At 37.8% G+C, this 17,613-nt stretch overlaps 1 protein-coding gene across 2 annotated transcripts in view; it reads right to left on the reverse strand.

The window, feature by feature from the left end:
• Positions 1 to 17,613, reverse strand: part of LOC136863874 (solute carrier family 25 member 44) — a 396,581-nt gene that overhangs the window by 285,505 nt on the left and 93,463 nt on the right. For both annotated transcript variants that reach the window (XM_067140237.2, XM_067140238.2), the window contains exon 2: positions 10,508 to 10,663. The gene's annotated coding sequence lies outside the window, so the exon portion shown is untranslated. The remainder of the gene's footprint in view (positions 1 to 10,507; positions 10,664 to 17,613) is intronic.

The following is a 17,613-nucleotide window of genomic DNA, read 5'->3' on the forward strand; positions in this document are numbered from 1 at the left end:
GACCAACTATAAAATGTTATTATTAAGAAAAAGGCTAATTTAATGAGAGTTTTGTACAGATATATTATGTGAGTAGGGCGAAGAGGGGGGAATTTTTAAAATGTGTATGTTTATTTAGGTTAGTTACATTAGCATTTTTTGCGATGTAAATTTCTAATGCTTCCTTTATATTCAAAGATTTACTTTTATTTTCAATGTGTAAAACTTTTAAATCAGTGTTGATGTCTGTGAAATGGTGTGAACAGTCGTATATGTGCTCCCCGAAGGCTGAATGCTGATTATATCTGACCGCGTTTTTGTATTCTTTGTATCTTGTGTGGAAATGACGTTTTGTTTGACCTATATATGTGGCATTGCAGTTAGGTTCATGACACTTGAGTTCATATACTCTTGACTTTGAGAATGGGTCCTTTTTGTTTAGGTTGCACTTGCTGATGTGTCTCTGTAGTGTGTTATTCATTCTAAAGGCTACTTTTAAACCTTGTTTCTTGAAAATATTAGCTACCTTGCATGTGTTATTGTTAACGTATTGTTAACGTAGTTGGAGAACCACGTTAACAATAACACATGCAAGGTAGCTAATATTTTCAAGAAACAAGGTTTAAAAGTAGCCTTTAGAATGAATAACACACTACAGAGACACATCAGCAAGTGCAACCTAAACAAAAAGGACCCATTCTCAAAGTCAGGAGTACAATATGAACTCAAGTGTCAACAACCTAACTGCAATTCCACATATATAGGTCAAACAAAACGTAATTTCCACACAAGATACAAAGAACACAAAAACGCGGTCAGATATAATCAGCATTCAGCCTTCGGGGAGCACATATACAACAGGTCACACCATTTCACAGACATCAACACTGATCTAAAAATTTTACACATCGAAAATAAAAGTAAATCTTTGAATATAAAGGAAGCAATAGAAATTTACATCGCAAAAAATGCTAATATAACTAACCTAAATGACCATACACATTTAAAAAATTCCCCCCTCTTCGCCCTACTCACATAACATGTGTACAAAACTTTCTCATTAAATTAGCCCTTTTCTTAATAATTACATTTTACAGTTGGTCTCTATTTCAATTCCCTACGTTATTAACCTAAAGTCTTTAATTTGCATTCATCCATATTACATAAAAGTACATTATAACACAAAGTAGGTCAATAACCTCCTCTACTCTCCCCTCTCCAATGTTTATGGAAGTTTCCACAGCACTCCACTTGCTCCGCCCTACTCCCCCCCCCCTCCCCTCTCCACAGTACAGTGTACTGCCTCTATCATCCGAGAGGAGAGATCCACAACGCTCCACAAGGCCCCTCCCATGCTACCTCTCTCCTCTCCGCGAGCAGTGTGCTTTGCCCAAAACTTTCCATGACCACAGTCCTGAAATAGTGTTTGGTGACAACGGACTTAGCATCGGCAGTCTAGATAAGTACTAAGTTTTCCATTATATTAATACGTGTATATTTATTTTATTTTTGTCATTACTGGTTCATGTTATCACTAAACTCTCTATCGTTGACAAGTTTACACAACGTAAACAATACTGAACATATACAAGCATGTTTTAAGTGATTTGATAGAATCTGAGGATGTTCTTTTAGAACGAAACATGTCATTCTTTGTATATTAGTGTGCATTTTACAGGTATGTTTATAGTGTTATAATTTATATTGTAAATAGCTGATGTACCCATGCTTTGCTACAGAATTCTACATTGTATACAGAATTGTAGGTTAGATAGAGTACATGTTGTGAGCAAGACTGTATTAAATTGCACAGCTCATAACGTTACCTTAGAAACGCCATGGAGAAATCACCAAACGTCTTGTCTCATATGAAGACTGCGTTAGAGAATTTTCATAGTAATGGTAGGCCTGGTTGCCTACCATCAGTCACAATCAGGTTGGGGAATTACATTATAATGGCAGACACTCACTCTCCACCTGCCTTTTTTACATCCTCAGAAAGACTGTTTTAGTGGTTTTCCCAACTGAAAGGAACATAGGTCATTACAATGACATCAGTAGAAATGGCACGAGTAAAAGCAATGATTTCACATGAAATACTTGATCAAATGGAAACCCACACATTTTCTCACATTTAACAAACAGTACTACGCTGCCGATCTAACAGTCCAAAGTTCCAGAGCTGGAATGTTCAGGCCGCAAACAGCCATGATCTGTGAACATTCTTAGTCTTTCTTCGGGGTGGAGGGGGTTTCGAATATTGGAGAGTCCCAGGGCAAAAACTATGCCCTTTTACTAATCTGTTTCTTAGGCGTACCCGATGAGTCGGAAAATCTCAATTCACTACACTGGCGGCGCACAGTGGGTAATTTCTAGCATCCAGCCGGCCAAAAATAATATTTTCAACCCTCGTCTTTTGTGCGCATTTTCTGTGAGTCGTGTTTGTAAGACTCTTGGGTACAGTAATTAAGTATTGAAAAGTCGTGCTGTCTGATTGTCTAATCTCACCGAAGGCCTAAAGTGGCTCTCCTCCATTAGGGCATCATATTCTGGCGAGGCGAGCGTGCAGTTATTATTATGTGAGGGCTCAGTAAAGACGTCAGAACTAAATATTTCTTTAGCTTGCAGTGTTATTATATTAGATGAAGGCATGTATTTTATATAGTATGTAGCATTTTCTGAAAATTACTAAACTGTCGTCCGGAATATGCACTTAAAAATTCAGGTACACGGTGTCCAAGCGCTAGCTAATTGTACAAATTTGAGCTGACTTTCAAAATGGATTGCCTTTGATTTCCGCAATGAAAGTCTTTTGGATGAGTTATCTATACTTTAATGAATAGAAAACTGTGACTTTTTGCTGCGACCAAACGCGACCATGAGAGTAATTAATTTTTTTCAGAAGCCATGTACTCTGAAACTCGGAGATCGGTTTTCAAGCTGTTGAGGAACAGCAGGGAATATAAGCGAAACGATGATATTGCGAATATTGTAATTGAACATTTAGGCTTTGAGGATTGTTCCGAGGATATATCCAAGTCAATAAGGAAATCCGTCAGTAGTTTGTGTGCTAAAGTTCGATCACGCTGGACAAAATATAGTAGAAAAAGGGACAAATTGCTGAAGTACAATACATGTTGGGTCGAGCAGAGAATGAGCCTTGCAGAAGGATGTGCTTAACAACAATGTCAGGATGAGCCTGCCAGTACTATAGCTCATTCCATGTTAAGAACACACTATTGTTCTTATGACAACAGAGTATCCATATTGAACGGCTCTGTTCAACGCCATCCTGGGAAAACGGCGGCACATAAATTTGTAAAATTCAGTATGTAAGTTCAAGACAAAAGGCTAAAGAAACTAAGCTACACATTACTTTTATGAACTAAAGGGGATGTGGGGTTTACAGGGGCCACATTTGGTTTGTACAGAATAAGAGGTAAATTACGGCACATAAGAAACCTCAGCACTGAAATATAAGGCAAACTGCGAGAGAAAATAGACAAATAATTTTATGGGCTCGAGGGGCGGGGGATGTATTTAATTGCATTTAATAAATTTATCCAGACAATAAGAGCTAAAAAACAGATGCAATAAATAAACACTGCAGATGATTACAAAAGATCACAGTATTTATGTCAAAGAAATAAATCACACCCGTAGGCTTATTGCATGACTCTCACTCAACACAGTACATTTAAGCACTGATTTAAAGCCTAAAATACACACGCAATAAATAAATACTGTAGATGACTTCACTACAGAAGTTCAGGGAGGAAACGCGTCTATTGTTTGATAAAGTAGAACAATAAAAGTTTGATTTCCACCTATTCAATACTTTACAGTATTGAATTTCAATATGGAAAAATGAGGATAGTATCATGCAATATTGTTTGATATCCGAAGCAAAGTGCTGGCAATACCAATGATGGAAACCGCTAGAAGATTCTTCAGAGAGGCTTCCACTTCTGTGGATATTACTGGAGTAGATATAAATTTATTAAAGCATCTACGTGCCATCGTAGAAACTCTTTCATGTGGGTATGCCATTGATAAAGTGACATTTGGCATTTACGCAAAAGAAACTATACAATTGTACTTACAAAAATACAAATCGTACTACATTCCTGCAACTTTGCACAAACTCTTGGTTCATGGAGAGGAGGTCATTAGGTACTGTATTATACCTATTGGACAACTCTACGAGGAAACCTAGGAGACCAGGAAAATAGGAAACCTTCCAGAAAGACACAAACACCGACATTTTCCATAGGCTGCTTATATCATCGGACCCTTATATTACCAGCTTAGGAAAATCAAGGAGGAGGAAGTGGATTCCGCTTTCACGAGAAGTGCTTAACTTACTGTCTGAGCCTCCTGTATCTGCTTATGCCGAAGGAGATAATGACAGTGACGATAGCGATTCTGATGTAACTGCATCTAATGAATAAATTGTTTGGCAAGTACATGTATTCCTGTATCTGTTTTTAAACTTTCTTAACAGCATGTCCCACTATTAACATCTATTTAATTTCTTAAAGACCGGGCGAGTTGGCCGTGCGTGTAGAGGCGCGCGGCTGTGAGCTTGCATCCGGGAGATAGTAGGTTCGAATCCCACTATCGGCAGCCCTGAAGATGGTTTTCCGTGGTTTCCCATTTTCACACCAGGCAAATGCTGGGGCTGTACCTTAATTAAGGCCACGGCCGCTTCCTTCCAACTCCTAGGCCTTTCCTATCCCATCGTCGCCATAAGACCTATCTGTGTCGGTGCGACGTAAAGCCCGTAGCAAAAAAAATTTCTTAAAGCTATAATGAAAAATGATTAAAATTACAAAGATTACTAATTCTATTCCTGGCGTAGAAATTTGTTATTTGTACTTGATTGACCGCACACTTAATTATCTCCAATAATAACAGTTACATACTAAGTTTTATGTAAATCAGTCCATTAGTTTCCGAGATACAATTTTTGGCCGGCTAAATTCCTGAAATTACGCACTGTGCGGCAGTAGAATCTATCTGACTTGGAGGCAGTTTTTTCCTCCAAGCACCGACCTCAATAGCTGCTGTCGCTTAAGTGGTTTCCCATTTTCACACCAGGCAAATGCTGGGGCTGTACCTTAATTAAGGCCACGGCCGCCTCCTCCCCACTCCCAGCTCTTTCCTGTCCCATTGTCGCAATAAGACCTATCTGTGTCGGTGCGACGTAAAGCAACTTGCAAAAAAAAAAAATTCCTCCAAACCAGAGGGGAAACCCCCTCTTCACTGCTAATTTTGAATTAAATGAATGTAGAATTTATTAAAAGTGAAGAGGAAAAACTCTTTTTAAAAAACGGCTCTTTTCAGGGTTGAATTTTGAGTTATTTAGTAAATTGTGGTGCTATAATTTGGGATATGCTTAAATTTTTATTCTAGACCAGGTCATACTACTACTACTACTACTACTACTACTACTACTACTACTACTACTACTACTACTACTACTACTACTACTACTACTACTACTACTACTAAGTGACCCTCTGCCTTAAGAGTGCACAATGCTCATTCAAAACAGCGCGTCAGAGTAGGGATCGAATAGCTGGAATACTATGATGAACCACTGAGTTACGTACCAGCAGTACGGTATCAGAAAATGTATGAACCATAGGAATGACATGCTAAAGAAGGAAGTTTTCTAACTCCCCAGCTACTTCCGGCCAATATTCAGTCAGGCTGCTACACTCGGCACGCATCAGTAATCCCATCTAACGGAGTTGAGCAGCAGCATAAGAGACAAAGATCATCATCACAAACAATGGTCAATGTAATGTTATTGTTGATCAATGTTATGCGCTTTCAATATCGTAGGCCTTCACATTTAGTTTTCTTCCGACTCTGAAATAGCACTCTTATCATAGTCGGTACGGTAAAATTGAATAAAACATAAATGGTCAGAAATTGTATTCTCTATAAGTTAACTTTTGTTATGTAGTAATTTTCAATAGGACCAATAACATAGGTATTTAAAAAATAAATTTTAGGTGCCTTCCCCTAAACTACAATTTCATTCAGGGCGAATACAGTTGTTTATAACTTAGACTGTAGTTTCTTATTCCCTGACTCTATATATCGACTTTCATTAAATTATCTTGACCCATTTTCTCGTGGCTCGGCGTTGATATGGACTTGGCAACAAAATTACAAATTCTTGAATATCTGTGTTATCAAAGCCGGTACGGTAACAATGTATGACTTAAATGATCGGAAATTTAATTCTATATAACTTTAGTTATGTAGTATGCATCGATAGGACCAATAATAATATAAATATTTGAGAATTAAATTTTAGGCCTTTCCCTAAACTACCATTTTACTCAGCGTAAGTAAAATGGATTTATAGCCTAGTTTGTAGTGGCTCATTCCCCGACTTCACATACCGATTTTCGCTAAATTCTCTTCAGCCGTTTTCTCGTGATGCGTGTACATACATACATACATACATACATACATACATACATACATACATACATACATACAGACAGACAGAAATGACGGAAAAATAAAAAGGGCATATCCTTGTTAGTATGGACATGACCAATACAGAAATACCATTCTTTTCAAATTCTAAGCAATGTACAGACAAAACTCTTATTTTATATATATAGATTGCTGTGTTTTTGACAGACTGGAAAGTTTTTATTGCATTTAACTAAGTCAACACTGGGAAATATGGCTTCATTCTTAACAAATTACTGTCAAAATTAGAAAACAGTAACTATGTAAACTATCTAAAGCTATAACGATATCTTTGACATAAAATATGGAGGTATTTAAAAAACTTATTGTCTCATTCATAACCGTAAGTCATAAAAGGAATATACAAAAATATTTGTAAATTAAATAATATTTTATGAATATTATATATTTCACTGATATTTACTACATTGTTATGTACTTTGTTTGCACTTTGATATTACATAAATATCTGGGCCCTAATCATGACTATCAGGAACATTGTGAACAAAGTTTATCAAATTGGTTGTCACAGATTTTGAACACAAGCATACCATTGATGATTAGTGTTGCAATTATCTGTTATGTCAAGAACAGCCATCACTGTGCTCTCGAGGTACCACCACAATTAAAGCGATAGTATTATGAGGTATATGCAGGGCATCGTACAGACGGTCAGTCAACACAGTGAGGACAGATCACTGAATACAGAATGCCCCGTAGACACTTTAGATAGACAGCATTACCAGTACTTGACGGAGTTTGAAAGTGACCAGACTGTGGGCCTACACAAGACTTAGAGGTCATATTGTGCAACTGTGAGGCATGCGGAGTATTCATATGTCACAGTGGCCCATAGTTAGAACCGAAGGGTACGTTCAGTTTCCAGTCTACCAAAATAGACCCCACAAGAGGAAGATCAGGGTATCTTGCACCAAGTATTATGCAACTCCTTGACACCTGCCCCTGCTAACCGGATATATGGTAGTTATGAAGCTGTGTCATCATCCACCATGTCTCAATGACTGGTATCAGCCAGCCCTTCCCATAACTATCTGCTCTTGATACTAGAGCACCGAGCTCGATAGCTGCAGTCGCTTAAGTGCGGCCAGTATCCAGTAATCAGGAGATAGCGGGTTCGAGCCCCACTGTCGGCAGTCCTGAAAATGGTTTTCCGTGGTTTCCCATTTTCACACCAGGCAAATGTTGGGGCTGTACCTTAATTAAGGCCACAGCCACTTCCTTCCCATTCCTAAGCCTTTCCTATCCCATTGTCGCCATAAGACATATCTGTGTCGGTGCGATGTAAAGCAAATAGCAAAAAAAAAAGATACTAGAGCAGAGATGGTTGTGTTTGGAGTGGTGCCAAAATCAGTAAATGAGGACATATGATGAGAAGTGTTGCATCCTATTCAGTGATGAAAATCAGTGTTGAACTACCAGGGATGAGCATCGTGAGTGAGTATGGCGAGGCTGATAGGAGAGGACACATCCTGTCAATATTGTGGAAAAAAAAAACATTACTCCTGGCATTACAGCATGAGGAGACTATGGATATGACTTCAGGTCACCTGTGATAGTGACGGCACAGAGGAGTGACATCCTGTTTGCAAGAAATCAGCTTCATTTCCCGTATCAAGGCTGCATCAGCCATCGCTCCTCCAAGGACACAGTAGATTTTGTCAACAACAAGATTTCGGGGAAGCTCTTGTAATAATAGTAATGACACAGGTGTAGAATAATATATTGGAAGTGGAAAGAGTTTGTAGAAGATTTTACTTGTAAATCTTTTTAAGTAGTACTTACTGTATGATCTGGAGTGTTGTGCTACAATATTTTATTCCATTCTGGTACCTAACCTGTACAGTGTAAATATTTTGGTAACATATTGAATTTGTAACTAGTAGATTTCATTTCTATATTTACTGGAACTGTCCAGAAAGTTGTGACTTGAATTTTTGAACAGGGTGTGTTAGCCTTTGTTAGTTATGTATTCTAGAAAGTATTTTCTGACTATTCTGGAAATGGAAGATTCGCGATCGTATGTATTCGAAAAGGTATTTAAACATCGCGACCGAAAAAAAATTTGTGATTGGTCAATCTGGGCAAGCTTCTGTGTTCTGATTGGCTACTCCAAGGCCAGGGTTCCCTTTAAAAGGGGCTAGGCAGCATTTCGTGAGAGGTCTGAGGTCTTAAGTCTCTGAGCTGTCTTGGCCTTGGCCTGTCGAGCCTGCCGAAGTTTTTGACGTTGTGAACGTCTCCTTGGTACCAGCATGGGCAGCCTTGGGGTAAGCGGTGTTGCTTTCTGTGCGTTTTAAGTTCCATTTAATTTTCATTGGTGTAACACAGGAGTTTGCCCTAATCGCCACTCTTTTGATCAGATGTGAAAAGCTGGTTTTGATTTCAAGTAATAGCATTTTGTGCTTCCTCTTACCTTCAATACTGTATTTGTGGAAGTTGATTTGTACTGAGATGTACTTGCTTAACTCTTTGAACTTGTAGGAAGCTCTCGTCAAAGAATATATAACTTATGTGTCTCTAAGAACATGTATCTGTATCTTACGAAAGGTGTATGAGCATTTTCCACACTGACTGAAACTGTTCGTAATTTATTTATTTTGTAAAGTCCATTTTGTAAATAATATTTTGAAAATCAAAGATCACTGTTAAATTTTCCGAACCGCAACCTAGACATATCCATGCCCCTGGTAGGTTCCCAGTTACGTCCCACGTTCCTTGTTTGTTACCGTCAAGTTGCCCTCACTGATATTTACTTCTGCTGTTTTCGCCACAGTTCATTACATGATTACGGTGTGTATAGTGTTCAGCGACCTTGTAATTTGATTTACTTTCCTCCCTTTAACTGTGTTTATGTAGCCGCTGAAGTACCGGTTACAGTAAGACAGCAATCAGCTTCAGGGATCCTGAATTAATTGAATTCAAAAGACATTTTTATAAAATTAAAACAAACAACATTCGCCTTGGAAGGAGCAAATGAAGAGAACATCCTTGTAAAATACAGAACAATGACAAAGGAAAATTATTTTTCAAACACATGTTATTAGTAAACAAGCAGAATATTGTACATCATAGTGAAAAGTGCTGGAAACAAAACATTTTTTTATACATCTGTTCCAATGAATAGATATAGTTTTCAAATAGGCTAAAATATATAAATCCATTTCCCTCCCATTTCACCAGCCCATTCAATCATCCACATTGATTTTAATTTATTTCACTTTTTTAAATTCACATAGATTTTAAGTAAAACATACTTATTAAGATGTTCTTAAGAAGATAAATAATTTGTAATTTCACCTAAGTGTTGTAATACAGCTGAAGATGTTCCAAATGGAATGAAACATGTACTGTACATGATTGATTGATCTATTTCCTTAATCCAAATATAAGTATCAAAAAGGTGGAAATTTACTGTTATTGATTCACTGTGACATGCTGTGTCGTCATGTGTTACCACTCACGACACCATGGTACAATCTTTCAATTAGACAATGCTCATCTACACAGGGAATATGAATGTATGTACTGCCTGCATCATAGGTCCTACAGTGCCCAGCAAGCTGCCTGAGAAGAACATATATGGGATCAGTTCAGATGTCAACTCCAACCCAGTGCCCCTTTGCAGAATATTAACGACTGGTTAAAAAAGCTGTGTCAACTGGCTACAGAAGAAGGCACAATAACTGTATGACTCTCGAACCAATACTGCCCATGTATCCAAGCCCAAGAGGGTGCTACATCCTACTGACAAAGGACCAGCAGTATGTTTGAACTGCTACCTCTGTTGCCCATTTGATCTGATATTGTATTCACTGTAAATGAGTACCACGACTTTCCAGCATGTGCAGGCTCATCTCATTTTTACCACTCCTTCTAGGTGCTTGGCTTGTTCTGTCAGTGAGGTGTCTATTTCTTGCAAAACATTCAGCATACCAACTCCTCTTAAATAAATGTAACATATGAGTAAAAGAAATGGTCAGAGATACTAATAACGAACTTAAGAGAAACTCACCATACTGCTGGATGGTGTTGCAAACTGATCAAATATACATGACATTCTTCTAAAAGTTGACAAACATAAGTTGCTTTCCTTATATGCCATGGCACCAGAAGACAATGATCTTCCTTTAAAAGAAGACTTCAAATACTCTCCATCCTCTCCCATAATCTAGGACCACAAAAACTGGAATAAAAACCTCTTCATCTTAAATATTACATCATATCAAAATTAAATCATTTGTTTGTTCTTTACAAAATAACATAGGTCCAGTACAAAGGAAAGGATCAGCATACTAGTGTGTGTGAAAATTATAGTTGCTTAATCAAAATTTAAACATTCCCAGTACTTCATCCCTATTTCCAGGATAATTCAAGCAAAGCAACCCAAAGGATGCAAGTCTTAAAAACAGAATGGCCATGAGATTCCTGGTAAGAAGTTAGAACAGTTAGAATGATAGAAGTAATGCTTATGGTATCCTCAACAATAACTTTGTCTCTTTCCGAGTACTCCCCTTCAAGGAATCATATGTGAAATCGAACGACGACAATGAGTATCTTCTTAATTTTGTAGTAATATCTCAGAAAAATAAAGTGACTGGAGATATTCATTTGCATACAATATCAACTTCCTCTGTTCAACAACAGTCTTCATTATATTAAATATCCAACAGTCAACTTTTTGGAGAAATATTTTGAACAAACTATTAAAGAGAGGACCTTCAATTCTTTACAGCTAAAAAACAATACTTTATACAATACAATAATAAATGCCCTAAGAATTTAGTTATATATACCATGTTCTAGAAAAACGTTTATTAAATTTGACCACTTGCTCACATTAAGAAAAAAAAATAAAAATTGAATGGTCACAATGGTTTCCTCTTCAAAGCTGGGGACAGACTGTGGTTCAAAACTTTGGAGGGTCTTTCAGTAATTGCATGAAAGTGAATTTATATGTTCAGTCTTCAAAACTCGCACCCTAACTTTGTACAACCCTACCTGAACTGCAACCATCAGGAGACTGTAATCTCTGCATACTTCAGTTGAACACACATTGCCCGCTTGTTGAGTAGCTACGTGCTTCTTATGGGAGCTCATCTACACAGGGCATGTGCATATATGTACTGCCTGCATCATGATGAGGTCCTGCAGTGCCCAGCAAGCTCTCCCAGAAGAACATATATGAGATCAGTTCAGATGTCAACTCCAACCCAGTGCCTCTTTGCAGGATATTAATGGCTGGTTAAAAAAGCTGTGAGTGGACTGGCTACAGAAGAAGACACAATGACTGTATAACTCTCGAACGAATACAGCCCATGCATCCAAACCCAAGAGGGTGTTACATCCTACTGACAAAGGACCAGCAGTATGTTTGAACTGCTAACTCTGTTGCCAATTTGATCTGATATTGTATTCACTGTAAATGAGTACCACAACCTTTAAGCATGTGCAGTATAATAAACATTATTGCTTCTGAAAGATCCAAACCTTTCCTGGTGATCAGATCTACAAATAGTGCAATTTCTCTCAATCACAATTCTTTCTTAATTTTTTATTTGTATACCGTTCAAGGACGGATAAATTTGACAATGCAGATTTATTCAAAGGATGAAACTAAAAGCACTGATGTATTCAGATATTTTGGAATAAAAATAAAATTAGCATTTTAATTCTTTTTCTCCTCCTTCTTCTTCTTCTTCTTCTTAAGACACCGTGCCCCTACGAAGGCTGGAGATCCAACTGATTATGATTACTCGCAATACAGAGGCTCAAAAGATTTCAATAGAAGTTCGTTCATACCATGAGCGCAAGTCTTTAAGTGAGGAATTACTCTGTTGTCTCCATACATACCTTTGTCCTTCAATTTTCTCCTCGAAGATGAGTTGGAGAAGGTCATATCATTCATATCACATGATATGCCTGATGTTCCCTGATAGTTGTTAGAATCTCTTTCTTTTTTTCTCATTTAACAAGCTGAGGACTTTCCCATTGGTCTTCCTTTCTACACAAGATATTCGAAGCATTCTTCTGCACAAGTACATTTTGAAAGTTTCAATCCATCTCTCCACCAAAGGGCTGAGTATCACACTATTATCTTTTTCTTTTCTTTCTTTTCTTACATATTGTTTTGACCTCTTAGGATCATGGCCAACACTTGTCAGACTTTCTGGATTTCCAGTACTTCATCTTTTTGGAGAATGCAGTTCTTCACTCTACGGACCACTCTGCGCACATAACGATTTTTTTTTTTTTTAAGGAAATGGTGAATATTATAAACAAGTGTAACAACATTTACATTGAAATACCATGTACAACTTCTCAATAAATGTGAACAATGTCCAGTGTGGACTGCAGTTAAATATATAACTACAATTTATTCACCCTACACTTTCCAAATTTCCAGATTGCCTATCAGACAAAATATACGTACAATTGTTTTAGAAATATGTACATACATCTTCATTATAGACTGTTATGCCTTTCAGCATTCAGTCTGCAAGCCTAAGTGAATTTATTTTACTCTGCCACAATCCTCTATTTGTAATAATCTCTGTGGCCTTGCTTAGTTCCATACCTCCTATCTTTCAGTCTTTACAAATTGAGTCTAGCCATCATCGTCTTGATCTCCCTCTACTTCTCTCACCCTCCATGACTGAATCCATTATTCTCCATTTGCCTCAGATAACCCAAACACAGAAGTCAGTTAATGCGCAGAGCTACATCAGTCGATTTCATTCTTAACTTAGCCTTTATGTCCTCATTTCGAGTGCACCCTGTCATTGTTCCCACCTGTTTTGTACCAGCAATCATTCTCGCTACTTTCATGCCTATTACTTCTAACCTATGAATAAGATATCCTGTGCCCATCCAGCTTTCACTCCCGTGAAGCAAATTTGGTCTGAAACAGACCAGGGTAAAGATAGTTTCCTCCGGGAGCTGACTTATTTCTTACAGAATACTGTTGATCTCAACTGCGAGCTCACTACATTATCTTTGCTGTACCTTGATTCAATCTCACTCACTATACTACAATCCTGGGAGAACACACATCCAAAGTACTTGAAATGGTCTATACCTCTTCCAGATCTGTATTCCCAATATGTCATTCAATTCTCTTAGGTTTCTTACCTTCTGAGCAAATGGCCACATGACTTGAATCACGTAGCTATCAACTTGCATTTGGGAGATAGTGGGTTCGAACCCCACTATCGGCAGCCCTGAAGATGTTTTTCTGTGGTTTCTGATGTTCACACCAGGCAAATGCTGAGGCTGTACCTTAATTAAGGTCACTGTCACTTTCTTTCCAGTCCTAGGCCTTTCCTATCTCATCATCGCCATAAGACCAGTGTTGGTCCAATGTAAAGCAAATTCCAAAAATAAAAAAATTCTTACGTACAGACATTACTTTAGTCTTAGAAAGGCTAATTTTCAGACCATGCTCATTGCACCTATTTTCAAGATATCAGACTGCAGGCTTTTGGCACAATCTGCCATTAAGACCAAGTGGTCAGCATAGGTCAAACTGCTTACTACATTTCCATCTAAATGAATCCCCCACTCCCCTCCCATTTGATACCTTCCACTTGTCTAACCCCTGTAAATACCTTAAACCAAGAACTAATTCTACCATCAATTTTCACTGCAGCACAATTATCAACACAAGTGCCTTTGACTGCTTTTAATAATCTACCCTTAATCCCATAATCCCCCAGAATGGCTAACACCTTTCCCCTTGGTACTCTGTCATATGCCTTCTCAAGATCTACAAAACATAAACATAACTGTCTATTCCTCTTGTACCATTTTTCAATTACCTGGCACATAGCAAAAATCTGATCCTGACCTCCTCTGTGGTCTGAAACCACCTTGGTTTTCATCCAAACTTACTCTCAACCACTGATTGCACCCTCCTTCCAAAATGAAATATCTCGATAGTTGTTGCAATCCTTCCTGTTCCCTTGCTTACAGATAGGTGCAATTACTGCTTTAGTTCAATCAGAAGGTACCTTACTAACATTCCACACAAATTTTATTACTCTGTGAAGCCATTTCATTCCTGCTTTCCTACTATACACCATTTCAAGTCTAATTTTATCTATTCCTGCTGCTTTAAGACAATGGAGTTTATTACCATCCTTTCCACTTCCTCAAGCATAATTTCACCATCATTTTCCTCCTCCCCATGAGCTCAGTTGTTCGCGACATCACCCGGAAGATTTTGTTTTACGTTGAGATGATTTTCAAAATATTCCTTCCACCTGCCCAGTCATTCACTGCAATCTATTATGAGTTCACCTGATCTACCTAAAACACTATTCATTTCCTTTTTCCCTCTCATTCTTTATTACAGTCTAGAAAGGTTACCCTGCTGCGTGGCCTACACTTTCCAGGTTACTGGATAGGTAATTATTTTATGGATAATATGTTGTTTAAAATCGCAATCAACTTACGTCTTGGTTGCAAAATATGCCAGTCGCATAAGTGCATATGTGGAGCGGAAGTCAACGTTTATGGCTGCCATGCTTGTAGTTGCCTTAAGAGTTCTGGTCGATTTTCAAGACACTGTTCAATTAATGACATTATCAAAAGAGATTTTACATCTATCGATGTCCCTTCTGTCCTAGAACTGAGTGGAATTAGTCCCACAGATGGAAAACACCCTGATGGTTTGACTTTATTCCCATGGAACTAAGGCAGATCTCTCCTGTGGGATGCCATGTGTTTCGATACTTTAGCACCATCTCATTTGCCATACACTTGCAAAGCTGCTGGTTCTGCTGTGGAATTGGCCGCGCACAATAAAAGGGCAAAATACAGTGCAGTAATGAAAACTACATCTTCGTGTTATTCGCAGTTGAAATTATGGGGACGTGGTATCAAGAGGCTAAAAGTCTGATTTCAGATATTGGCAAACAATTATCTGCAATCGCTGGAGACTCTTCTTCAACAGAATTCCTGAGGCAGCGGATAGGAATTGCTATCCAGCGAGGAAATGCTACCAGTGTTATGGGCACGTTTCCGAATAACGCTCCACTGAACGAAGTCTTTTATCTTACACTTTCGAGCTGGAGAGAAGCATTAGAAAAATTATACATGAAATTATATAAATGTATGTAGTTATTGTCAGTTCATATTTTAATTTGTTAAAGACCATCAGAAAGTAACTTTCAAATGCAGCGCTATGGTTCTGTTTGTGAAATATTATTAGTATTTTGTATTAACTTTTTTCCTTGTAATATTCATTTAATTTTAGATGCTTTGAATCATATACTGTATCTCTTCACCGTACATAAAATTGTGGTATAAAAAAGAATTAGTGATAGCAAATATCAATCTCAGTATCATAGACTAAAAATTAAATTTATTTTCAATAGTAATATCCTTGCTTCTCGAAAATATTGACTTCCAATTTCCATTAAAGTACGTTGGTACAAATGGACGTACTTCTACTCTAACTGGACGTTAAAAGATAATTACATATATCATTTCTACATCGTAACACAATAAAATTCAATAATGTCATAAAATATTGCCCCAGAAATTTTCATATTGAGGCCTGTATTGATGGAATGAGCTAATGCTAATTACCTCAAATTAACTATTGATTAGGTGGGATTAGAAATTTTATTTTTGTAAATAAAACTTCCAGGTTATTACTGAAATCTTCCCAAGACTTCTTCTTGGATTCAACAATTATTTGTTTCATTGTTTCTTTCACCTGCATACACTTCCCCATCTGCATCAGTCCTTGTTTGGAGCCATTTCTGACATGACTTCCGTTTACATTTACAAGCTGCCCCTCACTTCAGCATTCCACCAAGATGTGCGCTTTTTCCCATATTGACACACACTTATTTCCAGGCATTCAGTTGCTCTTTCTACTACAGCATCCAATATGCCACCCATTCTATTTCTGTGCCCTCCCATGTGTAGGGCCTGCGGAGAATAGCCTTATGCTTGAAAAATGGATTTGTAACTGCTAATCCCATAAAAAGTACAGAAGTCCAGTAAACACTTCCCATTCCTAAAGCTTCCATATCTTTCCAACATTTATTCATTACTTTTTCGTATCCTTCAGATCTAATTCCAACTCTTGAATTGAAATCGCCCATTAGCACTATCCTATTCTTGCTCTTGACTCTGACTGTGATTTCACCCATTATTTCATAACACTTGTCAACTTCCTCCTCATCTCGAGCTACAGCTAAATCTACCCGCAGCATTCCCTGGTCTATGTACCTAACAGAAACTATGTTGAATGCAATAGTATTCCTGATGAATAGTCCTATCCTTCCCTTTTTAACACCTGTTAAGAATACTTTCTAATCTTTTATCTCATCCTCCTTATCTCCCCTTACCCGCACATCATTAACTCCTAACAAATTAAGACCCATTTTCTTTGCTTACTCAGCAATTCATTCATTCATTATCATTATAGACTGTTATGCCTTTCAGCGTTCAGTCTGCAAGCCTCTGAGAATTTACTAAACGTCGCCACAATCCTCGATTTGCAACTAGTGTTGTGGCCTCATTTAGTTCTATACCTCTTATCTTTAAATCGTTAGAAACAGAGTCTAACCATCGTCGTCTTGGTCTCCCTCTACTTCTCTTACCCTCCATAACAGAGTCCATTATTCTCCTAGGTAACCTATCCTCCCCCATTCGCCTCACATGACCCCACCACCGAAGCCGGTTTATGCGTACAGCTTCATCCATCGAGTTCATTCTTAAATTAGCCTTTATCTCCTCATTACTCAGCAAGTTCTACTTTTTTCTTTCATAAGCCCCATTTATGTTAATAGCTCCCCATCGAATTCCATTTCATTCTTCAAGTTGTTTCCAAGTAAAAACTTGCCTATCAAATGGAAGTGTGATTCCTTTACTGCCACAGGTCTGAGATTTGCTTAAAATGATCAGAGCGTGCTCGGAGAAAATTGATGGAACCAGGATGCTAGTCTACTTACACACAGTCCCAGTGAGCTATTTTTTTTTTTTTTTTTTTTTTTTTTTTTTTTTTTTTTTTTTGCTATGGGCTTTACGTCGCACCGACACAGATAGGTCTTATGGCGACGATGGGATAGGATAGGGCTAGGAGTTGGAAGGAAGCGGCCGTGGCCT

Source organism: Anabrus simplex, chromosome 2, assembly GCF_040414725.1.
Source record: "Anabrus simplex isolate iqAnaSimp1 chromosome 2, ASM4041472v1, whole genome shotgun sequence".
In the NCBI taxonomy this organism is placed as follows: Eukaryota; Metazoa; Arthropoda; class Insecta; order Orthoptera; family Tettigoniidae; genus Anabrus; species Anabrus simplex.